Here is a 27,996-nt window from a genome sequence, read left to right as displayed (position 1 = left end):
CTCCCAGTGGGATCCAAACCCCAAATAAATCTGTTTTACTCTGTATAAAGCTTATACAGGGTAAACTCATACATTGTCCGCCCTCTATAACACTGATAGAGAGATATGCACAGCTTTCTGCTTCCCCAGGTATTAATCACTTACTCTGGGTTTGTTAATAAACAAAAGTGATTCTATTAAGTATAAAAAGTCCGATTTAAGTGGTTTCAAGTGACAGAGAGAACAAAGTAAGTCACCAAGCATAAATAAAGCAAAAACATGCAAGTCTAAGCCTAATACATTAAGAGACTGAATACAGGTAAATCTCACCCTCAGAGATGTTCCAATAAGCTTCTTTCACAGACCAGACTCCTTTTCTAGTCTGGGTCCAATCCTTTCCCCATACAGTCCTTGTTAGTTCTAGCTCAGGTGGTAACTAGGTGATTTCTCATGACTGGCAGCCCCGTTTTTTCTGTCCCACCCCCTTTTATAGCTTTGGCTCAAACCAGGACCAACACCAACTAAATCATCCAAGCCAGGGCTTTGTCGAGCTGGGCCTTAAAAACCTAAGCATGGAGATTCCTCCACATCCCTAGGTAACCCATTCCAGTACTTCACCACCCTCCTAGTGGAATAGTGTTTCCTAATATCCAACCGAGACCTCCCGCTCTGCAACTTGAGACCATTGCTTCTTGCTCCGTCATCTGCCACCACTGAGAACAGCCTAGCTCCATCCTCTTTGGAAACCCCCTTCAGGTAGTTGAACGGTGCTATCAAATCCCCCCTCACTCTTCTCTTCTACAGACTAAATAAGCCCAGTTCCCTCAGCCTCTCCTCATAAATCATGTGTACCACCCCCCTAATCCTTTTCGTTGCCCTCCGCTGAACTCTCTCCAATTTGTCGACATCCCTTCTGTAGTGGGGCCCCCAAAACTGGATGCAATACTCCAGATGTGGCCTCACCAGTGCTGAATAGAGGGGAATAATCACTTCCCTCGATCTTCTGGCAATGCTTCCACTAATGCAGCCCAATATGCCCTTAGCCTTCTTGACAAGGGCACACTGTTGACCTCATATTCAGTCCACTGAATATGAGTCAACATTCTCATCCACTGTAATCCCCAGGTCCTTTTCTGAAGAACTGCCGCTTAGCCAGTCAGTCCCAAACAAAACTTCACTTGATACCGGCTGCCAACTAGACATCAAGCCGTTGATCACTACCCATTGAGCCCGATGATCTAGCCAGCTTTCCATCCACCTTACAGTCCATTAATCCAATCCATACTTCTTTAACTTGCTGGCAAGAATACTGTGGAAGACCATATCAAAAGCTTTGCTAAAGTCAAGGTATGTCACGTCCACCACTTTCTCCATAGCCACAAAGCCAGTTATCTCCTCATAAAAGGCAATCAGGCTGGTCAGGCATGACTTGCCCTTGGTGAATCCATGTTGACTGTTCCTGATCACCTTCATCTCCTCCAAGTGCTTCAAAATGGATTCCTTGAGGACCTGCTTCACGATACAACCGCATTTGCTCTAACCCCTGAGACAGAGACAAACACCTACAAGATCTCTATCAAGCATTCTTACAACTACAATACCCACCTGCTGAAGTGAAGAAACAGACTGACAGAGCCAGAAGAATACCCAGAAGTCGCCTACTCCAGGACAGGCCCAACAAAGAAAACAACAGAACGCCACTAGCCGTCACCTTCAGCCCCCAACTAAAACCTCTCCAACGCATCATCAAGGATCTACAACCTATCCTGAAGGACGACCCATCGCTCTCACAAACCTTGGGAGACAGGCCAGTCCTTGCCTACAGACAGCCCCCCAACCTGAAGCAAATACTCTCCAGCAACCACACAACAGAACCACTAACCCAGGAACCTATCCTTGCAACGAAGCCCGTTGACAACTGTGTCCACATATCTATTCAGGAGACACCATCATAGGGCCTAATCACATCAGCCACACTATCAGAGGCTCATTCACCTGCACATCTACCAATGTGATATATGCCAGCATGTGCCAGCAATGCCCCTCTGCCATGTACATTGGTCAAACTGGACAGTCTCTACGTAAAAGAATAAATGGACACAAATCAGATGTCAAGAATTATAACATTCATAAACCAGTCGGAGAACACTTCAATCTCTCTTGTCACTCGATTTCTGACCTAAAAGTGGCAATTCTTCAACAAAAAGACTTCAAAAACAGACTCCAACGAGAGACTGCTGAATTGGAATTAATTTGCAAACTGGATACAATTAACTTAGGCTTGAATAGAGACTGGGAGTGGTTGAGTCATTACACAAAGTAAAACTATTTCCCCTTGTTTATTCCTTCCCTCCCTCCCCGTTCCTCAGATGTTCTTGTTAACTGCTGGAAATGGCCCACCTTGATTATCACTACAAAAGGTTTTCTCCCCCCCCCCACTCTCCTACTGGCAATAGCTCATCTTAAGTGATCACTCTCCTTACAGTGTGCATGATAAACACCCATTTTTTCATGTTCTGTGTGTATATAAATCTCCTCACTGTATTTTCCACTGAATGCATCCGATGAAGTGAGCTGTAGCTCTCGAAAGCTTATGGTCAAATAAATTAGTTAGTCTCTAAGGTGCCACAGATACTCCTTTTCTTTATATGTCAAAAAGAAGCTCGCATCAGTATAAAAGCAAGCAACTGTAGCACCTCAGGGGCAGTGATCTTGTTACATCTCAAGCTAAGCAGGATCAGGACTACACAATAGTTGGATGGGAGTCTGTCCAAGAAAACTAAGGCATTCCAAACAAGCAATAATAGTAACAAGATGCCTTTGATCCAACCGACCCCTGCAGGGGTCGCTAACGAAACACTGCTACTACAGACTTCTGGCGGGGCTGTCATCTTTCCCACAAAACAGCAAGCCAAGTCTCTGAATACTTGACCAAAACCCCATGACATTCCACGAACATGAGGAGTAACAGTCCCAGTGACCCAGCTAAATTCTGCCTTGAGTAATGATGGTACATGTTGCATATATAAGGAGCACTTGCAGTTTCAGTGGGGTGTAATTCCCATCTTCCATTCCTACCCTAAGCCAGCATCTAAGTGGCATGCACTGGTAATGCACTTGCCTCACAGAAATGGCTGCATGCTGGCAGCGTATAAAGTGATTCCTTTACAGCAGAAGTTCCCAGATCTGGTGACCACAAGCAGTCCACTCAATCACCTGCGAGCAGACTGTGTAGAAGCGGCTAGTCAATTGGCGTTGGCTTCTCTTTATTTCTAGATGCTAAACAGCTTTAAGGACAGCTAAATATATTAAATACTTTGTTGCTTTTCCATGTAAGCATATAGTTGCCACAATGATGTGTGAATGTGAATAGAGGGTAGGAAGCAGCTTTTAAGACCCTTTTTCTACAAAGATGTGGGCCACATTATGGAATTGTTTCAGAATCCCTGCTGTATAGTACAGCCACATGGAATGAGTGAACAGAGGACAGCGTGCTAAACACTAATTGCTCAGGAAACACCACACTGTCCAAAGACCACTACATAGCAAGACTCAAATTTCCTTTCAGAATATAGGTGGCAGATAGCACCAACAAGCTGACCTGGAAATATGTTTTGCTCCAGTTATGTTTCTGCTCTAAAACAGCAGCAATCACAGGAACTTCAGCTAGCCACTCCCAAAGAATTCAAGTGTGTGAGCTCACTGCAGGTCCTCCAGAAAGTTCCAGTCTACCAAAGAGAACAACATTCCTATCCACGGGAACAAGCTAATTCCTTTCCAGTAAGGGGGTGGGGGAGGGGAGTACTGTAAATGGGACAATTGTTCGCCTTTGAAAGTTTTTGCAAACCAGCTCTATTTGCATATTGCTTCAAAGCCAAACCAGATAGACATTAGCCTGGGTGTAAATACTTTGATCTGACCCTGACCCTCACCCCCATCTCTTTAGAAAGCAAATTCTCTTCACCTCCATTTAGTCATGGCTCCTCAGAGCAATGCCTTTGTCGTGGGACCCTGGGACCCCTCCTCCCACTCCCCAAGTTGGGATTCAGCCATCTTTTGTGCCTGTTTCATTAATTTAAAAGTTGCTAATGATATGCTCATAAGCCTCTCAGTGTGTTTGGGGTCAGCTCAAAAGGCAGAAATGAAGTGCCTACTGAGGGCCAAACAAGCTTGTTAGCATCAAGTTCAAGCCTTCAAGCTACACTGTGGATGGAACCTTTGCAGCCACTTTCTCAACCTGGGAATGACTTGCCTGGAGACAGAGAAGATAACACATCTCCCCTTTCCTCCGATATCGCATCAGTTAGGATTGCAGAGCAGAACCATCTTTTCAGCACCAAAAAGAAGACTCTGCTTTTCTTCAGCATGAACCCAGCTGCCCTGTCCACGAGTTTAGTTCTTGAAGCCATTCCAATTGGCAACCGCCTTGAAGATGTTGGGTGTATGTGGAAATGGCTTAAGTGATTTAGTAGCACAAATCCCATTGACCTGAATGAGAATTGTGCTCCTAACTTAAGCACTGTTTAAAATACCGTGGTTATACACCTAAATCTGGTCTTACGAGCCCTCCTTTCCATGGTTTTTGAATATTTTGGCCAATGCAACTGCAAACTGAGAAGTCAGTTTAGGTACCAATGCAATCTTCCTTTGAAGTTCTACTTTTGGATCACATTCAATATGGAGGAGCTCCTTCCCATCTAGGACCTAGGTTATTCTTTATCAAACCCTCCCAAATGCTAAATTAACCAACAAAACCACAAGGAGCTCATTTCTATATACCAAAGTAAAGAGTCGTACCAACCCCATCTACTACCACAATAGACAGCTTGGACCCACAGCTAAACATGGGTAAAGTTACATTATACTGGAGTGATGGATTCCTTCCCACATCCAATGGGTGTAAGGGGTATTTTCCATGAAAGAAAGCACAGCTTCAAGAGAGTGCTGTATAAGGTTTTTAAGAACATAAGAATGATCATAATGGATCAGACCAATGCTCCATCTAGCCCAGTATTGTGTGTTCTGACAGAGGCCAGTGCCAGATGCTTAAGAGGGAATGAACAGAACAGGACAATTATTAAGTGAACCATCTCCTGTTGTACAGATCCAGCTTCTGGCAGTCAGATATTTAAGAATACCCAGAGGATGGGGTTGCATCCCCTCGCAGCATGCACTTCTGGAAAGGATTCATATTTATTTCTAGTTGCAATTATTTCTTTGGAAAGATTAGATTTGATCTCTAAAGTCAAGAGCAGAAGTAGTCAATAGGTGGACCATGGCCAAATCCGGACCACCACACACTTTTGAATGGACCACAAAAAATGACAGTTACCTGTTCCATAACTGGCGTTCTTCAAGATGCTTTGCTCAGGTGCATTCCACAGTAGGTGTATGTGCTTGCCACTTGTACCAGTGCCGGAAGTTTTTCCCTTAGCAGTACCCGTACAGGGGAGCACCGCTGCGACCCTTGGAGTGGCGCCTCTATATCAAACTATAAGGGTAGCTGCGCACTCCCCCCCACCCTCGGTTCCTTCTTGCCGGACAACTCCAACAGAGGGGAAGGAGCAGGGAATGTGGATTACACCTGAGCAACATCTCAAAGAACTCCAGTTACGGAACAGGTAACTGTTGGAGGTGGGTAGGAGTTTATGAGTTCCCAGGACGCAGTACCTGGCCGACCCGGCATCATCTCTAGTTTGGGTGACGATCGCATAATGCGACATAAATGTGTGGACTGAGGACCAAGTGGCAGCCCTACATATGTCTTGGATAGGGACATGGGCTACATAAGCTGCTGACAAGGCCCGAGCCCTCGTAGAGTGCGCCCGGACAATTGGTGGCGGGGGAACCCCTGCCAGATCGTAGCATGTGCGTATGCATGAGGTGATCCAGCAAGAAAGGCGCTGGGTGGAAATGGGTTACCCTTTCATACGCTCGGCCGAGGCAACGAACAGTTGCAAGGATTTCCGGAAGGGCTTGGTCCAATCTAGATAAAAAGCCAGCGCCCAAGCACGTCGAGCACATGAAGGCGGCGTTCCTCGTTGGAGGAATGGGGCTTAGGACAGCACTGGAAGAAAAACGTCCTGCTCCATATCGAAGGTGGAGACCACCTTCGGGAGGAATGCAGAATGTGAGCAAAGCTGGACTTTATCCCTGTGGAAGACTGTATATGGGGGTTCCAAGGTCAAGGCCCTGAGCTCTGAAACACGTCGGGCCGACGTGATTGCTACAAGGAATGCTACTTTCCATGAGAGGTAAGACCAGGAACACGTGGCCAGGGGTTCAAAGGGGGACCCTGTGAGACGGGACACCACCAGGTTTAGGTCCCATTGCGGTATGGGGAAACTAGCATACAGGAATGAACGGTCTAGGCCTCTCAGAAAATGAGAAAAGAGTGGGAAAAGAGAGAGTGGCCTTGCACAGACAGGTGGAAAGCCGATATGGCCGCCAAGTGTACCCTGACAGAGGTGGGTGCCAGCCCTTGGGTCCTAAGGGACAGGAGGTACTCAAGGATAAGCTGGAGCGATGCGGACAATGTGGAGGCTCCCCGCTCTCCTGCCCATGTGGAAAATCTGGACCACTTCGCCAGGTATGCCTGGCATGTGGACAGCTTCCTGCTTTCTATGAGGACCCGCCTGACTTCCTCCGAGCACCTTCTCTCCTCTTCGCCTAGCCACTGAGCAGCCATGCTGTCAGGTGGAGCACGGATAGATTGGGATGGAGGAGACGGCCTCAGTCTTATGAGAGGAGGTCCGGGCGAAACAGCAACTTCCTCGGAGTGGGGCTGCTAGGAGGTGTAGGAGGGTCCCGTACCAGTGCTGGCAGGCCCACGCTGGGGCTATGAGGATGACACACGTCCTGTCCTTTTTTACCTTTTGCAGGACTTTGCCAATGAGAAGAAATGGTGGGAAGGCGTAGAACAGCTGGCCTGACCACTGTAGGAGGAAGGCGTCCGAGATCGCCCCACTCCCCACTCCTCCTCTGGAGCAGAACTTGGGGCAACACCGGTTCTGGCAGGTTGCAAAGAAGTAGACCTGGGGAACTCCCCACTCTCAGAAGAGCAGGTGAGCGACCTCCGAGTGGAGCGACCACTCGTATTGGGGGGAGAAAATCCTGCTGAGGTGATTGGCTCGCGAATTGCGGATGCCAGGCAGGTGAAAAGCTCGCAGGGAGATATCGTGGGCTATACAGAACTCCCATAAGCTCACGTCTTCCAGACGGAGGGCTGAGGAACGAGTCCCGCCTTGTCTGTTGATGTAGTACATCGCTGCGGTGCTGTCCGTAAGGACCCTGACCACCTTGCCGCAAAGGTGCATGCTGAAAGCTATGCACGCCAAACAAATCGCCTTGAGTTCCTTCACATTTATGTTGAGGGACAATTCCAAGGCCAACCAACTCCTTTGGGTTTGCATGCTCCCTGTGTGAGCTCCCCAGCCCAAGTCCAACGCATCGGACACCAGGTCTAATGACGGGGTCACCTCCCGAAAGGAAACCCTTGCAGCATATTGTTCGAGTAAAACCACGAGTGCAGGGACGTAAGTATTGGGGACCGGATTGTCAGAACCTTGTCTAGCCCGTCCCAAGCCTGGCAGAACTGGGAGGCTAGCCAGAGCTGGAGGGGCCTCATACGTAGCCTGCATGGTGGACCACATACGTGCATGCCGCCATATGTCCCAGGATCCGAAGGCACACTCTCGCCATTGTCACCGGGAACCACGTGACCGAGGCGATGAGGTCTCGTAGGGCCTCGAACCTGCCCAGCAAGAGAGATGCTGCAGCCCTGGAGGAGTCCAGCGGCGCTCCGATGAACTCTATGTGCTGTACCAGAACTAATGTTGATTTGGTCTCGTTCACCACTAGGCCGAGATCCGCGCATGTGGACCTGAGCAGCTCCACACGGTCCCTTACCTGGGCCCGAGAGTTGCCCTTGAGAAGCCAATCATCCAGGTATGGGAAGATTTGTACCCCTTGCCATCTGAGGTAGGCTGCCACCACGGACATGCACTTTGTGAAAACCCTGGGAGCTGTGGATAGGCCAAACGGAAGGACCGTAAACTGGTAGTGATCTAACCCCACTAGGAAGCGGAGGAAGCACCTGTGCCCCTTGAAAATGTAAATGTGAAAATATGCATCCTGAAGGTCCAGGGAGGGGATAATAGAGGCCCGGGACACTATGCAGAACTTGGAACGGACCAGGAAGCGGTTGAGATCCCGCAAATCCAGGATGGGCCTGAGACCCCCTTTTGCCTTGGGGATCAGGAAATACCGGGAGTAAAACCCCTTTCCCTGGAATTCTACCGTTACTCTTTCCACCGTCCCGAGGTGCATTAGTTGTTCCACCTCCTGCCCTAGGAGCTGGGCATGTTCCGGGTCCCCCGAGCCCATTGGCGGGGGACGGGGGTCAGACAAACTGCAACGTGTAGCCCCTGGAGATGGTGTTGAGGACCCATTGGTCCAATGTTATATGGGACCACGCTATGTGGAAAGCGGACAAGGAGTTGCAGAACACCAACTTTATTAATAGGGGGATCTCCCCGGCAACTGCCCTGGTACCCCCCTGCAGATAGTCAAAACTGCCTCTTTCCCTGCTTCTTGCCCTTGAAGGGCCCGGGCTGTGGGGCAGAGCGGGACTGACACTGAGACAGACGCTTCTGGTCTCTCAGCCTCTTATACGGCAGCTGATATCTGCTCCGCGCAGGTTGAGCCAATGTTTGCGTCTTGACCTCGTCCTTAGCCGAAGGCACACAGAGTCCCAAGGTTTGCAGAGTGGAACAGGAATCCTTCATTCCCTGCAGGCGGACATCCGTCTGATCTGCAGACAATGCTTTTCCGTCAAACGGCAGGTCCTGCATGACGGACTGGGCCTCTGCCGACAGCCCGGACAGGAGGAGCCACAATGCTCTGCGCATGGATACGGCAGAAGCCATCAAACGAGCTGCCGTACCGGCTGTATTGGATGCTGCTTGGAGGGTTGCTTTGGCCGCCGCTACCCCTTCTTCCACCAGAGCCTTGAAGTCCTTCCTTTCCTGCTCCGGGGGGAGTGGTTCAAACTTTGGAAGAGACCCCCATAAGTTACAGTTATATTGGCTCAGTAGGGCCTGGTGATTGGCCAGCCTGAGCTGGAAACTTGCCGAGGAATAAACCTTTCTACCAAAGGAGTCCAGTCTCCTGGAGTCTTTGTTTTTGGGGGTGGGCGTGGGCTGGCCCTGTCGTTCCCCGTGGTTTACCGATTCCACCACAAGAGAGTTAGGTGTCGGATGAGAATAGAGGTACTTGTGGTCCTTAGCCGGCACAAAGTACTTCCTCTCAGCCTTCTTGGAAATAGGGGCTAAGGAAGAGGGAGTTTGCCACAAGGTGCTGGAAGTGTTGGCTACTCCCTGGTGGACAGGTAGGGCCAGACGGCCCGGTGCCGAGGACGACAGCACATTAAAGAGTGTGTCAGACGGGCCCTCCAGCTCCTCGGCTTGCAGCTGGAGGTTGGACACCACCCGCTTTAAAAGGTCTTGATGTGCCATGAAATCCTCCTGTGGGATAACGGGCGGCAGTGCCGCTATGGCATCATCTGGTGCCAGACAGAGGGCCGGCCCGGAGCCGTGGGCCTCTGGTGGTACCGAGGAATCGACCCCCCAGGTCGGAGTCCGGGCGAGGGGCTGCTGACTCATGACTTGTAGACTTGTCCCTCAGCCAAGATGGAGAGGCCAATGGGGCCTGGGACGCCTCGGCTACTGAAGGGGTTCCCGTCTGGGCGGGCATCTGTGGCCACGGTGCCCATTGGCACCACTGCCCCGACCAAGTTGGGGCCCTGGCGGTGCCGGCTGGTCCGGCTGAGCCCCGCGACCCAGTGATGGGCAGCTGGGTGCTGAGGCTGAGGTCACCGTCGAACGCACGGCCTCATAGGAGCGGCAGGAGCGATGGTGCCTGCGGTGCCATCTTCCACGGGACCGGGACCTTGATGTCGAGGAATGGTACCCATCGGAAGTGCTGCTCCAGTACTCACTCCAGTTCCTCGTAATTCACTGGCGAGTCCCGTGTGCGACGTCTGGCAGAGTGGGAACTGGAACGGGAGCATCTACGTCGATGCTGTCGGGACCAGCTGCAGTATCTGTGCCTCGAGGAGGAGCGTCTACGGCACCTGTCACAGTGACTGCGTCCGCTACTGCGTGGCACGGAGGGACCTCGAGACTCCTGCCCGGGTGGTGAACCTGTTAGCCTGACTGGCATGGAGGGTGGGTGAGGGCTGTGAGATGACCAGCCACTGCGCGTCGAATGAGGCAAGGAGCGGTCCTCGGAGTGGGAGCTGCGCCGCACCGGGGAGGTCTGGTGAGCACCCAGAGGCGGCTTGCCGTGGGACCGAGGGCCTGTCATCGGTGGCGCCCCGGGTACCAGCAAACTCAAAATGTCTCGCGCGGCCTGGAGAGCCTCTGGCGTTGATGGCATCCTGACTGCCAGAGACGCACGCACGGACAGTGCCAGACTGCTCCGCTCATCACGAGTCAGAGGCTTCGGGCCCGGAGGGTGGGGGGGGGGTGGGAGCAGGAGGGATCGAGGGCTGCCCAACGCAGGACCAGCCTCTCCGCCTCACAGAGGCACCAAGAGAAGGACAGGGGAGCTCTTCCCCTGCTTCTTGGAGAGGGAGCAGTGCCAGCTGGAGGAGGGGACTTCACTGCGCACAGAAGACGCGGTGCTGGGTGTTGAATCTGCTCAGTGTGCCAGAATTGGGGCCAGCGCCGATTCCATAAGGAGAGTGCGAAGCCTGATGTCCCTCTCCTTCTTAGTCTGCAGCTTGAATGACCTGCAGATCTTGCAGCGTTCACTCCCGTGAGTTTCGCCCACGCAGCGGAGACACTCAGCATGCGGATCACTCCTTGGCATGGAAGAGTGACAGGAGTCACACAACTTGAAGCTAGGGGCATACCCTGAGCCCACTAACAACTAAAAACTACTAACTGCTAACACTAACTAGAGGTACTACTAAGAACACTGGAAAAAGCTGCAGCAGAGTTGGAGCAAAAGTTCCGACTACCTTCACTGGCAGCAAGAAGGAACTGAGGGTGGGGGGAGTGTGCAGCTCCCCTTATAGCGCGATATAGAGGCGTCACTCCAGGGGTTGCAGCGGTGCTCCCCTGTACGGATACTGCTAAGGGAAAAACTTCTGGCACCGGTGCACATGGCGAGCACGCACACGTTCTGTGGAATATACATGAGCAATCACTCAAAGAAGAACTGTATTTAATTATCACAATCATTATTGTTATTGATGTTGCAGCATGGAAAATGTTTCTTTGGAGTCTGGACCTTAACTATACCTTGACCAAGAAATTTGGAACCTGATAAAAAATAATTGACTACCTCTAGTCTAGACCCTGCTATTCAAGACAACTTTTACCCAATGATACACTATCAAAGCACGAACCTTCTGAAAGAAGTCGTTGACAATAGCAGGGTCTATACACCTGGAGCCCTCCCACAAAACACAAGAGACTGCATAAAAACTACATTAAGATAATGCTAAAGTTACATATTCAGCACCTGAGAACTAGGAATTACCAGTTAGTGTCACCTGTGCAACCTTAATTCTGCCCCCATATGTTATGCAGCACAATGCTACAGTCTATATTAACCACAGCATATACTACTTATCACAATACATATTTTCCTGGAACCTTCAGCAGATGTGTAACCTTGTGTACTGCTCTGTTTGCCAGACAAATGTCTTTTACACCAGAGGTTCTCAACCTTTTTCTTTCTGAGCCCCCAAACTCTCCCCCCTCTAGCCCCCCAACATGCTATAAAAACTCCACAGTCCACCTAAGCCACAATAACTGGTTTTCTGCATATAAAAGCCAGGACCAGCGGTAGGAGGTAGCAAGCAGGGCAACTGCCTGAGGCCCCATGCCACTGGGGACCCCAAGAAGCTACATTGCTCAGGCTTCGCCTCAGCCCTGGGTGGCAGGGCTTAGGGACCTGGGCTTCAGCCCTGACAGGTGGGGCTTCGGCTTTCTGCCCTGGGCCCCAGGGAGTCTAATGCTGGCCCTGCTTGGAGGCCCCCTAGACTGCTGGTTAAGAACCACTGTTTTAGACAGTAAGAGAAAAGTCTTTCCACCCTCTCTTCATCCAAATCACTTTTAAAATTTAACTCCTACAGCCCCACCTACAAGAAATTAGTGTGCACACAGACAAAACCCTGCACCAACCTAGAAGTACACTTCCCTAAAAGAAATAACCCCTCATATTACTACAGCCTGGGTCCTTTCCCCCACCCCCATTCCTAATGTTATTCCTCAGCTATCTGTCAAATCCATCCTTTGTGTGAGAGCTCTCCAGGGCAGGCAGGGGCATGCATGTATCGTGCGCAGTATTTAGTACTCATCCGAGCATTACAAAATAATCCACTAAGCATCACACTACAGATTAAGTTAAACAAACAATAGTGCAAGTTTGCTGGCATATAAAGCAGCAGATTTAGGTAGCCTAGATTAGCTTTGAAGTGCACCTAACTGCAGCAGTGGTACTGGCTGTAAAGAAATTGTACCATGAAGCATATATTGTGGCAAGGTATTCTGCAAAACTGGTGGGGCAGACTGGAAATTCTGATTCTCTCATGCACAAAGTTCATATGTCCACTCACAATGGGATTTTCAGAGCAGTGTGTTTTCAGCCAGTTCTTCATAGATTCCAAGGCCTTGTGATCATCTAGTCCAGTGTTTCTCAAATGCGGCCATCAGCGGGTTTCCCTGCAGCCACGACAGCCTTCTAGGCAGAGATGGGGAGGGGGCAAAGCAGTAGCAGCTTCCTGCGGCACCCAGGTTCTCCAAGGGAGGGCTTTAGCCTTCGCCCCAGCTTCAGGGCTCCAGGCTTCAGCTCCCCCTGCCCACACATCCCCTGGCTTCAGCAGGGCTGGCCTTATCGGGCGCCATGGTCAAGAAGCAAGGAGTGAGGTGCGTGGCCATGGAAGGGACCTCAGGGCAATGAGGAGAAGCAGCAGGGCCGAGAGGCAACGGGTACGGGGCCAGGGGAGGTGGCGGGGGCCAGGATACCAAAATACAACAGTACATTATTTTTATTATTGAGCCTGCAAAAAACCCAACCTGTGTAAATAAATAAATGATTTGCACATGTGCATATTTATTTGTTTTTCCCTAAAGTTAATTAAGTATTTTAGCAAAATGTGTCAGAGCAGGCACCAGCAAGAGTTGGTGGCTGCACTCTGAGGCCACCAAAAGTTTTGTTCCAAAAGTTAATTACTCTTAAAGTTAAAAATTTACACCTTATTGTCCTGTCCCCTGATGTAGTCGGACCTCCTGTATAGCCAAAAAACTTCCTGTGACAAAGTGGAAATTTTCTGTAATATTTGTACAAATTCTAGGCATACCTGAAGTTTCCTCCTGTACACTGCTTTGTTATCCAGTGGGTGCAAAAGTGGGCACACTGCCCCTGAATCATAGAATCATAGAATATCAGGGTTGGAAGGGACCTCAGGAGCTCATCTAGTCCAACCCCCTGCTCAAAGCAGGACCGATCCCCAATTAAATCATCCCAGCCAGGGCTTTGTCAAGCCTGAATGGACACCCATTTGTCACCCCTGGACAGGGGTGTGTGTCATCTGGGTGGAATGAATAGAATAATTAAAGAACTGGTTCAAATCAACAGAGGGTCCCGCAAGACAAAGTCACCTCACCAACTAAACAATCGACATCTGGCAGCAGGAAACGCTCAGGCTGGCCTTGTGAAGCAGGCTTGGGAACAAGTTGTCAGGTGACTGGAGGGGAGGGACTCAGGAGCCCACAACTGAAAGACAAAGGGGAACTGAGAAGAGAGCAAGAGATGGAGTCCATTACAGCTTGGCTGGATCACCATGGCACTGGCATGGCCAACATGGACTATGGCTTAACTTCTGCCTCACTTTGCTAAGCTAGGGACTATAAGCAAAAAGAAAAGGAGTACTAGTGGCACCTTAGAGACTAACCAATTTATTTGAGTATAAGCTTTCGTGAGCTACAGCTCACTTCATCAGATACATTCAGGGACTATAAGATTCTTTAGCAAGGTGACTAATAAATGGTTCACTTTTTCTCAAAAGGCTGCCTGTGTCATTGCAAATACTGAGAGCATTGTGCCTTGAAGGGCTACAGTAAAAGCATCCTTCAGGACTATGGCCTGGCTGGATTCGCAGCAGGGAACCATGGAGTGAGACAGCATTCGCTGGTGCCAAAGGCCCAATCTTGAAGGCCATGGGCCTGCCCCTTCAGAACTGTGTGGGTTTTGAGGGCCTCGCACATTAAGCGGTCACTCCCAAGAGACGGGTTACTGGTTACAGGCTGAAGCTTAGACCGGACCCTATGACTCCGAGACACTTCCCCAAAATAATTCCACGAGCAGATCTTTTAGAAAAAACATCCAATCTTGATTTAAAAGTTATCTCTGATGGCGAATCCACCATGACTCTAGGCAAATTGTTCCAATAGTTAATTACTCTCTCAAAAATTTACACCTTATTGTCCTGTCTGAATTTGTCTGGTTTCAACTTCCATGTATACCTTTCTCTGCTAGACTGAAGAGCCCATTATTAAATATTTGTTCACCACATTTATACTTCTGGACTGTAACCAAATCCCCCCTTAACCTTCTCTTTGTTAAAATATATAGATTGAGCTCCTTGAGTCTATCATTATAAAGCATGTTTTCTAATCCTTTAATCATACTCATGACTCTTTTCTGAACCCTCTTCAATTTATCAACATCTTTCTTGAATTCTGGACACACTATTCCAGCAGTGGTCACATCAGAGGTAAAATAGAGAGGTAAAATAACCTCTCTACTCCTACTGTTTTTATGCATCTCAGGATCGCATTAGCTCTTTTTTGGCTGTTTGCTGACTCCTGTGGATAGCACTGTATCAGTCACACTCAGTTTGTATTGAAGGCTTTATTCATAACCACAGGAGCTATATAAAATTATTTGTTTTCAAGACAGAAAGCTTAGATTCTGGAGCACAATCCTGTAGCAAGGGGTTGATTACATGGCCACTGAATACACAAGACCTTAGTATAATACAGTACATGGCTACTGACTAACTTTGAATGCCTCAGAGGAAAGTGAACTCTTCTTAAGACCCACTTGTGTGATGATACCTACAAAGTTGGCCGGGACTTCTTCCCAGACTACCAGGTCTAGCGTAGAGAATTTTAGAAAAGTTTCCACCAGCACTACCAGCAGATCAGCTGCACTTGTGTTACCTAACATAGCGAAGTGTCTAGCATCTTCTAGTGTTTTTAACACATGATGTGTTAATTAAACCTGCTCCTCACCAGGTTTAACTGATATGATGGTAAAAACATCTCCAGCTGTAGGAAGCTTGTCTACACTGCAACTCCTAGTGCAGCAGTTGAACTGGTGTAGCATCATTTGAAATTTCTCTAAAATTTCCTACTGTGCACAAGGTATTAGGTTTGGACTCTTGACTGTGCCTCCGATTGACTGAAGCGACCATGAGTAAGACACACAGAGGAAACAGAGACTGAGTCTTCAAATTCCTTGAGAAAGGAAGAGTATTGAAACTGTTTGTGTGCTAGCAAATCAGGAGTCAGTTATAATTATGCAAGAAACTCACAGGTTTAACTACAGCGAAAAACAACATTAGCTACATGAGAGAGACAGCAACACATTCCCACAAAAAAAGCTTTTCTTCCATCACTAATTTGAAGGCTTAGAGGTCAAACATTCAGGGTTTATTCTGGGATTCTTTATACTTTAAATCAATATTACTGAATTTTCTATCAGCAGTTTAGAATTATGTCCCAGAAAAGCATAACTCGAGTTCATCTGAGCCAAAGCACAAACCCACAAGGAAAAGATTGAGAGCTACAGAATAGCATTAGGATAGAGTTACTGTCATAAGACTAGCCTAGGCAGAGGAGCAGTTGTATGTTAATGCTCCTAACACTCTAGTAGCCTGCTGGAAACTTATCCTTTTCCACAGAAACAAAACATCCTAGAATCCAAGCTTTTAGGAATCATTGTCATTTTCCCCAGTCTAAGGGATGATTATCAAATTTATGAATCATGTGTAATACACAAAGCTCTCCACACTGAGCAAATAGCATAAGCAGAACTTACCTTCTCAGCATCCCACGGCCTTGGATATGCTATGGCAATCTGATTACCCACATATTTGTGTTCTTCCACACTGTCATTCAGAGTTTCAAGAACTCAACAAGGGACTACTATTTGGCATCAAAGTATAAGACCAAAGCAGCCTGTATAGTACAAATCAGATAGTGTGGAAAGCTTTAGGAATTAGACAAAGTTTAAAGCTCTGACATCTGAACAGATTCCACAACATACACCTCTACCCCGATATAACGCGGTCCTCGGGAGCCAAAAAAAAAATCTTACCGCGTTATAGGTGAAACCGCGTTATATCGAACTTGCTTTGGCCTCAAGCATTTCCGTTATTAATATGGTATTTGACATAAGAAGTTTTATACTTGGTGTTGTTTTAGAAAGGGTGCATCTGATGTTGTCATTCACATCAAGCCTGGGGCCGGGGCTTGCAGCCACACGTCCCTGCCAGGGCCGGGGCTCGCAGCCCGGCGCAGGAGGTCAGGGTTGGAACTCACAGCCGGGCGCCTGGGTCAGGGCTCGTAGCCCCGCAGCTCCACACAGGGGTCGGGGCTCGCAGCCACGCGTCACGATCGGGGCTCACATCTGGTGCAGGGGTGGGGACTCGCAACTTGCAGACATGTGCTGGGGTCAGGGCTCACAACCCCCAGTTTGAGAACCAATGTTGTAGACGAGACAGAAAACCATTTTTGCTTTACCGCATTATATCTGAATTCGTGTTATATGCGATAGCATTATATTGGGGTAAAGGTGTACTCTGAAATGTCAGATTCACCACTTGTCTAAAATGAAGCACAGTTTAGTAACAGAATACAAGTTGTAGTGTAGACCAGGGTGCAAGTATTTTTACCATCCTGCTGCCTAACACTGCTTCATGCTAGCTTTTGTTAGCGTCAAAAATGCCTGAGCCCTGTTTACACCAGCATCCCCACCATTAATACACAGATGAAACACCACCGCAGGAGAATGACAGGCCTGCATTTTCCTGTGTAGACTCACCCTTACAGGAGTTCATTCTGTTAATCTAGGAACTCCTCATAAGACTATTGCTCCTGTGGCCAAAGGGAGAGCAGGAAAGTCTACCCCATGCTGCTTATCCCCAGGGCACTAATGATACTGCCAGGTACGACCCTGAGCAGATCAGCAGTGACCACAGGGCTCTGGAAGCCAGGGTGAAGGGGGGCACAGGTTGTGTTTTTGTCCATCTTTCTGGCTGAGAGTAAGGGCCCAGGCAGAGACACCTGCATTCTGGAGACAAATACATGGCTGAGCAGATAGTGGCACAATGGGAGGGTTTCGGCTTTCTCAACCATGGGATGCTGTTCTGGGAAGGACAACTGCTAGGATGAGATCGGGTCTGTGACGGGTTTGGTCAGAGACCCCCTTGGGACTGCCACCTGACATGCTGGAATTACCTCTGAGCCCATTTTTCACTGCCAGCTTGGGACTCCAGAACCCTGCCTGGTTGAGCCAGACATGCTAGTCTGCTTCAACACAGACCTAAGTCTGGTCAATGCCCCCAGAGCCGCAGACTTTAACCAAAAACTGCTCAGCAAGTCACCTATTTCCAGCACCCAGACACCCAGTTCCCAATGGGATACGAACCCCAAATAAATCCGTTTTACTCAGTATAAGACTTATGCAGAATAAACTCATAAATTGACCACCCTCTATAACGCAGAGATATGCACAGCTGTTTGCTCCCCCAGGTATTTATCACTTACTCTGGGTTTAATAAAATCACTTTTGTTTATTAGTAAGTATAAAAGGTAGGATTTAAGTGGTTTCAAGTAACAACAGACAGAACAAAGTAAGTTACCAAGCAAAATAAAACAAAACACACAAGTCTAAGCCTAATACATGAAGAAACTGAATATAGGTAAATCTCACCCGCAGATGTTCCAATAAGCTTCTTTCACAGACTAGACTCCTTCTTAGTCTGGGCCCAATCCTTTCCCCTGGTACAGTTCTTGTTCATTCCAGCAAACATCTTAGGTGAAAAGCAGGGGATTTCATATGACTGGGACCCCCTTTGTTCTGTTCCACCCCCTTTTATATCTTTGGTATAAGGCAGGAATCTTGTGTCTCTCTGGGTCCCCGCCCTTTCTTCTAACTGGAAAAGCACCAGGTTTAAGATGGATTCCAGGTTTAAGATGGACATGATCACATGTCACTGTAAGACCTCATTCTCCATTCTTTCAGGGTTGGCCTGCACATACCCAGGAAGGTTTGCGAGTAAACAGCCATTCACAACCAATTGTCCTAGTTAATGGGAGCCATCAAGATTCCAAGCCACCATTAATGGCTAGGGTGACCAGATCTCCCATTATCATCAGGACAGTCCCAATTTTAACCCATTTGTCCTGTGTCCTGACCGCACATTGGTCGGGACACCCTTTGTCCCAATATGGAGGATGGACTGCTCACCATCACCGCCGAAGTCCTGGGGCTGGCATGGCGGCGCACACGCGCCCGCCCACCGGCAGGAGCCAGTAGTGTGGGCAGCCCCTAGACACAGGGGCAGAGGGGGGTCTCCGCATGCTGCACCGGCTCCCTCCTGCCCAATCAGAGCTGTGGGGGCGGGGCTTGCAGGCACTGGCAGTGGTCAGAGAGCCCTCCGCCCCCCCCATGCCCCACCTGACCCTTACAAGAGACCTTTTGCATAAATCGTATCCCAGTTACATTATATTCACATTCCAAGCATATTTTTATAAAGCATGTAGAGTGCAACATCACAGGGTCCACCTGACTAAGAAAGAAAAGAGCATCTTTGCACACCAACTCACCAACCTAGTTAGGAGGGCTTTAAACTAGGTTCAAAGGGGGCATGTGACAGAAGCCCACAGGTAAGCACAAAACCACAACTTTAACAGGGGGCTTACATGTTGGGAAGAGGGGGAGACACATGGAATATTACAATCAGGTCATGGTAGCAACAAGAAGGAAATCAGTGGGGCTGTCTGCTCAGAATATTAGCTGTCTGTACATAAAAACAGGAAATATAAATACATAAGCTAAATTACAACTCAACTGGCAACACAGACTTGGTGGGATAAATCTCATCACTGGAATATTGGTATAGAGAAGCGTAACTTGCTCATTAAGGACAAGCAGGGTAAAAAGGGAGGGGGTATTACACTATATCTCAAGTATATATACACACTTGTTCTGAGGTCCAGAAGGAGATGAGAGGCAGAGAGTTGACAGTCCCTGGGTAAAGATATATTGGGGGGGGAGGGTGGGAGGAGAGAGAACAGAGATGATGTCATGATAGGTCTACTATAAACAACCAAATCAGGAAGGGGAGGTGGATGAGGCATTTCCAGAACAACACAAATAACCAAAACACAAGACCTGGTAGTATATGGAGGCTCACTAGCCAGACATCTGTTGAAAAAGTAATATGGCAAAACACAAAGCTTCCAATAAGTTCTTAATGTACGGGGAACAACTTTTTGTATCAGAAAATGGGGGAAATAACCAGGGGTACAGCCATTTTAGATGTGATTCCGGAGGAATGGGTTGTGACTCTGAAGGTGTAAGATAATTTGGATGAAGTAATCATGAATGATAGATCTTTCATGATTCTAAAGAAGTGAAAGTTGTAGAATAAGGAAAATGTACTTCAAAAAAAGCAGATTTACAAACCCAGAGAACTGGTAAGTAAAGTCCCATTGGAAGAAAATCTAAGGGATAAAGTTGTTCAGGGGAGCTGGCAGTTTCTCAAAGAGACATTGTTAAAGGCAGAACATCAAACTATCCTAATGCAAAGGAAGGATAGAGGGCAATAGGGCTCCATCAGGAACTCTTTAATGACCTGAAAATGAAAAAGGAATCCTAGAAAAAGTGAAAACATGGATAAAATCTACGGATGAGTACAAAAGAATAGTACTAGCATGTAGGGACAAAATCAGAAAAGCTAAGGCACAAAATAAGTTTCAGAGTAGCAACCGTGTTAGTCTGTATTCGCAAAAAGAAAAGGAGTACTTGTGGCACCTTAGAGACTAACAAATTTATTTGAGCATAAGCTTTCGTGGGCTACAGCTCACTTCAACGGATGCACCTAGAAAGGAACGTAAAGGGCAATAAGAGGTTCTTTAAACACATCAGGAGCAAGAGAAAGATGAAGGAAAGTGTAGGTCCTCTGCTTAGCAGGGAAGGAGAGCGAATAACTGAGGACATCAAGAAGGCTGAGGTGTTCAATGCTTATCTTGCTTCAGTCTTCAATAAAAAGGTTAATGGTGACCTGATACTTAACACAACTAATAGCAACAAGAGGGAATGAAGCCAACCCGAAACAACAGGTTAAAGAACATTTAGATAAGTTAACTGTATTCAAGTCAACAGGGCCTAATTGAATTCATTCTAGGGTGCTTAAGGAACTAGCTGAAGCAATATTGGAATTGTTACAAATTATCTTCAAGAACTCATGGACGACAGGTGATGTCTCAGAGTACTGAAAAAGGGAAAACATAGTGCCTGTCATTAAAAAGGGGAACTATAAACCAGTCAGCCTAACTTCGGTATTTGGAAAGATACTAGAACAAATTATTTACAGCGTTATAGCTGAATTTGTGTTATATCGGACCGCATTATATTGGGGTAGAGGTGTATGTTAAGGCTGTTATAAAGAGGACAGGGATCATTTGTTCTCCACGGTAGGACAACTAGTAATGGGTTTTATCTGCAATGAAAACAGGCCATTTCTTGCGCCAAATAAGTGCTAACATTTAAAAAATTCCATACAAAATCTATACCACAAAATGTAGAGCAGAAATGCTGATGTATCAGCCCACTGGCACATGTTTTTCCAGCTCAAGAGTGAGTCCAGTGCTGTTACCAAGAATTTATTACATTTATATACTGATTATTGGAGAGATGTGCATTTTTCAAACTGACATGCTCCCGCTAAAAATTTTTCCTCTAATGCAAGAGTAGTTCAGACACTCACAGGAATCTAAGGGCACCTGCACCAAGGAGAAAGTAAGATTCAAAACCCAGTAAGTTAGGCTTTGCTGATTATCTCTCTAAGTAGTGGAGTTCCAAACACTTCATCTTTCTATCATTCTTTTTTTTCTTTTTTGGACTGGCACACTACCCTATATTTAGGATAGGAGAGTGCAATGACAAGTATCAGAAAGAATGAATAAGTGGTTTAGGATGCTTGGAGTAGAAGCAGCAGAAGACACTTTGCAAAGAAACCAACAGTCAATTATAATGACAGGTTTCAGAGTAGCAGCCGTGTTAGTCTGTATTCGCAAAAAGAAAAGGAGTACTTGTGGCACCTTAGAGACTAACAAATTTATTTGAGCATAAGCTTTCGTGAGCTACAGCTCGCTTCATCAGATGCATCCGATGAAGCGAGCTATAGCTCACGAAAGCTTATGCTCAAATAAATTTGTTAGTTTCTAAGGTGCCACAAGTACTCCTTTTCTTTTCACAGTCAATTAGAGACTATTAAACTGAGGACCCTGGAGGTGGGATGGAATTCATCAAACTAAAGCTTTTTAAAAACAGCACAATATATAAACTAAAAATATAAACAAGAGCAGCAGCAGCATGCCTGAGGCAAAAGGCACTGGAGGCCATATTACACAGGGGGCACCTGAGAAGCAGGACCTCCTGCCAGGAAGGGTTGAGGTGAACTAGGTAAGTGCTTGGTATTTAGAAAAGGGGGTTTTGTCATGCTTTAAGGAGAGGAAATGTCTGTGAACACCAGTTCTCAGGGCTACAAGCCAAGGACGCTGTTCAGCCAGCATCTAGGGAGCACACTACTGTCCAGACGACACACCTCTTCCCAGTAGCAACACAGGCTTCCTCTACATTCTTCCTCCCTGGACCACCAGCAAGAGGCCATTGGCAGCAAAGCTCAGGGTAATCCTAACCATTTGCAAAGAATTCTGCTATCTGCCTTCAGCCAATTCCTAAAGAGCAATGCTATTCTGAAAAGCAACTACAAAGAATGGTTTTTGGGAGGGGGGTGAGAGAACCTGGATTTGAGCAGGAAATGGCCCAACTTTATTATCATGCACATTATGTAAAGAGTTGTCACTTTGGATGGGCTATCACCAGCAGGAGAGTGAATCTGTGTGTGGGGGGGTGGAGGGTCAGAAAACCTGGATTTGTGCTGGAAATGACCCACCTGGTGATCACTTTAGATAAGCTATTACCAGCTGGACAGTGGGGTGGGAGGAGGTATTTTTTCATGTTCTCTGTGTATATATAAAGTCTGCTACAGTTTCCACGGCATGCATCCGATGAAGTGAGCTGTAGCTCACGAAAGCTCATGCTCAAATAAATTGGTTAGTCTCTAAGGTGCCACAAGTACTCCTTTTCTTTTTGCGAATACAGACTAACACGGCTGTTACTCTGAAACCTACAAAGAAATAGCACCTCCCTACTCTACAACTGCCCCATGCACGTACACCACCAGAGTCAGGTCTGCTGATTTGAAGGGACTAGAGCTTAGCTTTAGGGGCTACAGATTTAGACTTTGCTGACTAGGGATTAGCTTTATTGCCCTTTACTCCTGATTAGCCAGCACACCTAAGGAGAGCACTGGAATCTACTCCTTCTTGTGCAACAGAATTGTTTACTACGGGTACGTCTTCACTACCCACTGGATCGGCAGGTAGTGATTGATCTATTGGGGATTGATTTATCATGTCTCGTCTAGATACCTCAGCAGGAGGAGTAAGCAGAGTCGACGGGGGAGCAGCCATGGTCGACTCGCCGCCATTGAGGATGGCCAGGTAAGTCGAACGAAGATACTTTGACTTCAGCTACGTGAACAGCGTAGCTGAAGTCAAAGTATCTTAGTTCGAACCCCCGCACAGGCCAGGCCTAAGATCCAATCAGTTACATCTGTGCCAACCCAATGAAGACAAAGTGTCTAATACAGCCTGCAGAGCCTTGACTACTGGCCATGCACAACATGGAAAGAACCTGGCTTAATTCTCAGAGCCTTGGGATGAGGGGGGCAGGAAAGAGTTTGCAGGGTTGGCACTTGGCACGGTTGGGGAAAAAAAACAAAAACCTTTTCTTGTTCAGTGAATCCTTTTTACCTCAAACACAGAACAATAACTTCTGTTGAGTCATTTTCAGAATGGAAGTGTATTTTAAAGTTTGAGGCAAAGAATCCAGAAGCACATACAGTCTGCAAGTAGTACTAGGATGTCTGGACCTGGCAAAAGCAGTAAGTGACTCAGGAAGGGTGGCACTAAGCACCATCAGAAGGTGCTAGGCTAACAAAGCTAGCTATTCAGCTCGCTGCAAAGCCATAAACATATCTCTGGACTGATCTACGAGGAGACCCCTGTGGAGTGCTGAAGGTTTTCTTGGCGAACATGATCTGTGATGCCATCACCTGCAATGAACATGCAAACTGGAATACTCTATAGATTCAGTGACTAAATCCCCACCTCATGGTCCACTTAAGAACAAAACATCATGAAACTTGCACTTTATTTACTTTCTAGAAATCACTAGTATTAGGATTCACCCCAAAACGATCCAGATCAGATTCTTTCTTGGAGTAGCTGATCAGTGGCTCGGGGAGGGGTTTGGGGAAGGGTGGAAAGCAGTAGGCAGGCTGGGGCCTCAAGGAGGGGGTGGAGCAGGGATGGGAGAGACGGAGTGAGCGTGGGACTTTTGTGGAAGGGGCAGAGCAGGGATGGAGCACCCCCAGGGATAACCAAAAGTCGGTGCCTATCACTCCAAGAATCTAAACAGGAAATATCTTCAGAATTCAGATACATAGATACACATTGCCACCACATATCTTGGAAAATCTGCCCGTGTTATAAGGGAACAGAGACACTCCCAATTACCTTCCATATTAAGGGCCGGATCAAGGCTTGAGATCAATATGCTTGTCAAAGTAGCTAGGAGTAAGAAACCACACACTGAAAAATATACTAGATATGTGCTCAACATGCTCAGTAGTTATAATGGGAAGTTTGTATAAGGCCAGCAAGTATTTTGGAACTGGGACTCCACTAGAGCAGCATGGGCAGTGCAAGTTGATCAAAGGAGCTTGAGGAAACCAAGAAGGCAGAAGTTCACCTCCAGTGATATTTTCAAGTCAATGAACCCTAGAAGTTTGACAGAAGGGGAGACTCATACATGCCATAGCACCATTCAGTGCAACAACTCCACTCCCACACCAAGTCCCTACAGTACTGCACCAAACTCAGGAGACGAGAGTCAAGAACGCAGACTCAGTTCTCCCAACTGATCCCCAGGGGTACTGCCACTATGCAGAAGTCCAAGAAAAGACTAGGCACAAGAGGTAAAAGATGCAATGGAAGGCACAGGTATGTGTGTAAGTTAGGTCTTTAATAAAATTAAAGAAGCTGTATCCAATTATATCAAAAGGAAGAAACTCTCTGCCACTACCAAACCCTGCATTCAAAAGGAACACACACTTTAGCACCTTCATCTGTACATCTCCACAGCGAAAGCCAGGTCATCCATTAGAATGGCTAGAAGAGCAATAAGCCATGAAAGGATGTCTATTGGTGCTGGCCTCAGTTGTACTGTAAGACATAGGTCTGAAAGACAAATGCTTTCAAGTCCCCAAGAACATCTCTTGCTGCCACCGCACACCCTACAGCAGGGGTCTCAAACTCAGTTTACACTAGGGGCCAGGGCCAGTCCTCAAATCCTCCCAGTGGGCCAATAATGTCACTCATGCCGCCCAGAACCCAAACCCTCCAACTCTGCCCCCCATCTGCCTAAGGCTCTGAGAGGGAGTTTGGGTGGAGGAGGGGGTCTGGAGTGCAGGCTCTGGGATGGAGTTTGGGTGCTACCTCTGGGCTGGGGGACGGGGTGTGGGTGCAGGAGAAGGGGGTGGGGTTGCAGGCTCTGGGAGGGAGTTTGGGGGGTGGGGAGGGGATGCAGGCTCTGGGAGGGCGTTTGGAGGGTGGGGAGGGGGTATGTGAGGAAGGGGTGGGGGTGCAGTGCTTACCTGGGGCTCCAAGGCAGGGCAGGCCGGGGGGTCTCCACACACTGCTGCCCCCAGGCACCGCCTGCACAGCTTCCCATTGGCCGCAGGGATGCTTGGGGTGGGTGCAGCGCATGGAGGCACAGCCCTGCATGGAGGCACAGCCCCAGGGCCACAGGGAGGGGCTGGCAGCCCCGTGGAGCAAGCGCACAGAAAGCTGCTCAGCTCCACTGCACTGCTGGTGGTGAGCAGGGCCCCGAGCCATTTTAAATTGCCCAGGGGACGCTGGGGGGCCCTCGGGCAGCAGGTGGGGCCAAGAGAGAGACCTAGCCCCAAAATTGCTGGAGCCTGGCCGGTCACATTGGGGAGGTTCTTGGGCTGCAGATGGCCTGCTGGCCAGGACTTTGAGACCCCTGCCCTACACTGACTTATTATTAATACAATCTGTGGCTCAGCAACTGACAAGTAAAAAACTTCTTACAAACCAATTTTGGACAGGTTCATGCAACAAAATCTTCCATGAAGAATAACCAGGAAGAGGACAAGAGCTACTTTGGGACTGGAGGGGCCAGGACTTCCTCCCTCCCTCCCTCAGTTTATAAACATCAAGAGAAGCCTTGTAACAAGGGACAGAGTAGGGGTGGGAAGATTCTCCTCTCAGTAGCTCTCAGCTAGGCACCAGTGGGCACTGGTGCACAAGTGTAACACCACTAACCAGAACATGGCATTGGACAAGGTGTCCCCAGACAGAAATGAAGATGTCAACCCTTGAGAAAACTGTTAGGTTAGGAGCCAACCACCCCTACTCGCCTCGTTGCACTAGCACAGCTCTACCATAATCAGGAGCAAACAGATTCTAACAGCATTTGTTAGTGTGAACAGGACAATATGATTCTACAAACATGATGGGAAGAGTTATAGCTATTGTCCTTATAGAGAAACCTTGCCACATTCACAACCGAACCAGAGAACAGCAAGCATGACGGACTGTGCACAGACTGTAGGGTCCTGCCACGCTACAATCAGCCTTGGCAAAATTCAATTCTTATTTTTTATAATTTTGATAATTAATAGGTTTATTTTTAAGATTTTCTTCAATTTTTATTCATTTAAATTTTAACAGTTTCAGGAAATTATGGCAGGATAGACAATAATTGTTTAATGACAGGAGATGCTGAGATTCAAAAAGTTAAAAGTTTTATAACAGTTAAAACACAAATTGTCAACATCACATGTCAAAACACAAAGCAAATATCCATAAATCAAACTCTAATAAGTTCTCAGGCAGCATTTTTCTTGTTTTGCCGATAGGCAAATTTCACCTATTATTGAGGAAAATATTTTGGCATGCATGGTGAAATTGATGTTTGCGGACATATACCAATAAAAAACGAATCCTTCCAATCCTAACTATAACACACAACTAGAAGGACAAGGGGGTAACCACTGCACACAAGAGCATGATAACTTTTGTCACAAGAGCTGGAAGATGGGATTTCCAGCTCAATACCAAATAAGACCACCAAGTATGTCTACCACGCCCATCGCCAGGGTATCCAAATACAGAGGTGACCTCAGAGCCCAGTCCCTCAAGCCAAATGCAGCCCGAGGCACTTCAAGCTAAGTAGAAAGGGGTGAGTTTTATGCCTGGACTCTAAAAGAGGGCATGTGCAGGGTAACTCAAGGTGGGCTGCACCCTAAGACACAAGGGCATAAAATGGGAGGGGATGGGAATGTAGGAAACACTTAAGACCCTAATCCTGCCTTAGGCTAGACAGGATGTGCAGGAATATCTGCTAGTGGCCAGGGAAGAGGGATAGAACCCCCCCTCCCCAATCCTGAGCCCTCCCGTTCAGGTGACTGCCCTCGCAGCATTGCTAATCCCCCCGCTACAAGGCACAGCACTAACGACAACACGCCACTGCCGAAGGAGGCAGAGAGCACTATCCCCTAGGCGCGCACAGGGCCCAACTCCAGCCCAGAGCCGAAATGGGGAAGAGCAACCCCCACCCCCGGGACGAGCACAGCCCCAGCCAGCTCCCCACGGACCCCGGCCACACCCCACGGGACAGGGCGAGCACAGCCCCAGCCGCCCCCTGAACCCATCGGGCCCGGCCCCGCACAGCAGCTGCGGGCCCCGCCACAAATTCCGGAGCTACCTCCTCTCCCCAGGCCCGGCCCGCGCAGAGCCCTCACCAGAGCGGCAGCCGCTGAGACAGCCCCGGCCGGACCCGGAAAAGGCCGCTCCCTACCGGGGACCGGCCACCACCGGCACCAACCGAGCGCTGAGCACCGAGCGAGCGCGACCCCGCGCGGGCACGTACCTAGGGGAGGGGCGGCGCACGGAACCTAGCAACCGGCGACACGAGCACGCCACATCCAATCACAGCGCGGCGCAACTCAGTCGCGTCTGCCAACCCGGCGCCCAACCGCCCAGCCCCACAGACGAGGGTACGCCCGCGGCCCCGCCCAACGCGCGGGAACCCGCCCCCGGCCCCACCCATCGCTCTACCCGAGCGGGGGGAGACGCCCACCAGCGCCTCCCTAACTCCGCCGTTCCGAGGTCCGCCAGTCCCTCGGAACATACCAAACCCGTCCACCCGCACTACCCCCAGACGGAAAAGCCACTGAGCACGCTAACCCCTTCGTCTGCGATATGTGGGGTGATCGGGTCAGTTCAGTGGATAGGCGAGACCCCCCTATGATGTGTGGCGTGAAAGGGTCGTTATGGGGGCAGGGCCAGATCCCCCCGCAAAGTGTTGGGTGATGAGGTCAGTGTGGGGAAGGGACAAGACCCCACTATGATGTGTGGGGAGATGAGAACGCCAGGGAGGGGCCAGACCCCCCTGCGCTTTGTGGGGAGATAGGTTCAGTGCGGGGGGAGGGGCCAGACCCCCCTGCCATGTGCGGGGTGATGGGGTCAGTGTAGGGGAGGGGCCAGATGTCCCCAA

At 48.5% G+C, this 27,996-nt stretch overlaps 1 protein-coding gene across 3 annotated transcripts in view; it reads right to left on the bottom strand.

Annotated features, from left to right (window-relative positions):
- DAG1 (dystroglycan 1) overlaps positions 1-27,475 on the bottom strand; it is a 115,725-nt gene extending 88,250 nt beyond the window's left edge. Inside the window, exon 1 of one of the 3 annotated variants that reach the window (XM_084634284.1) lies at positions 27,370-27,475. The gene's annotated coding sequence lies outside the window, so the exon portion shown is untranslated. Of the gene's footprint in view, positions 1-27,204 lie in introns of all 3 variants that reach the window. The other 2 variants (XM_084634283.1, XM_084634285.1) reach the window with 2 other exon arrangements.
- Positions 27,476-27,996: the final 521 nt, after the last annotated feature.

The sequence above is a fragment of the Lepidochelys olivacea genome, assembly GCF_965140295.1.
Source record: "Lepidochelys olivacea isolate rLepOli2 genome assembly, chromosome: 7".
Classification (NCBI taxonomy): Eukaryota; Metazoa; Chordata; order Testudines; family Cheloniidae; genus Lepidochelys; species Lepidochelys olivacea.
Note: the sequence above shows the minus strand (reverse complement) of the source record. Positions and strands in the feature narration are given on the sequence as shown.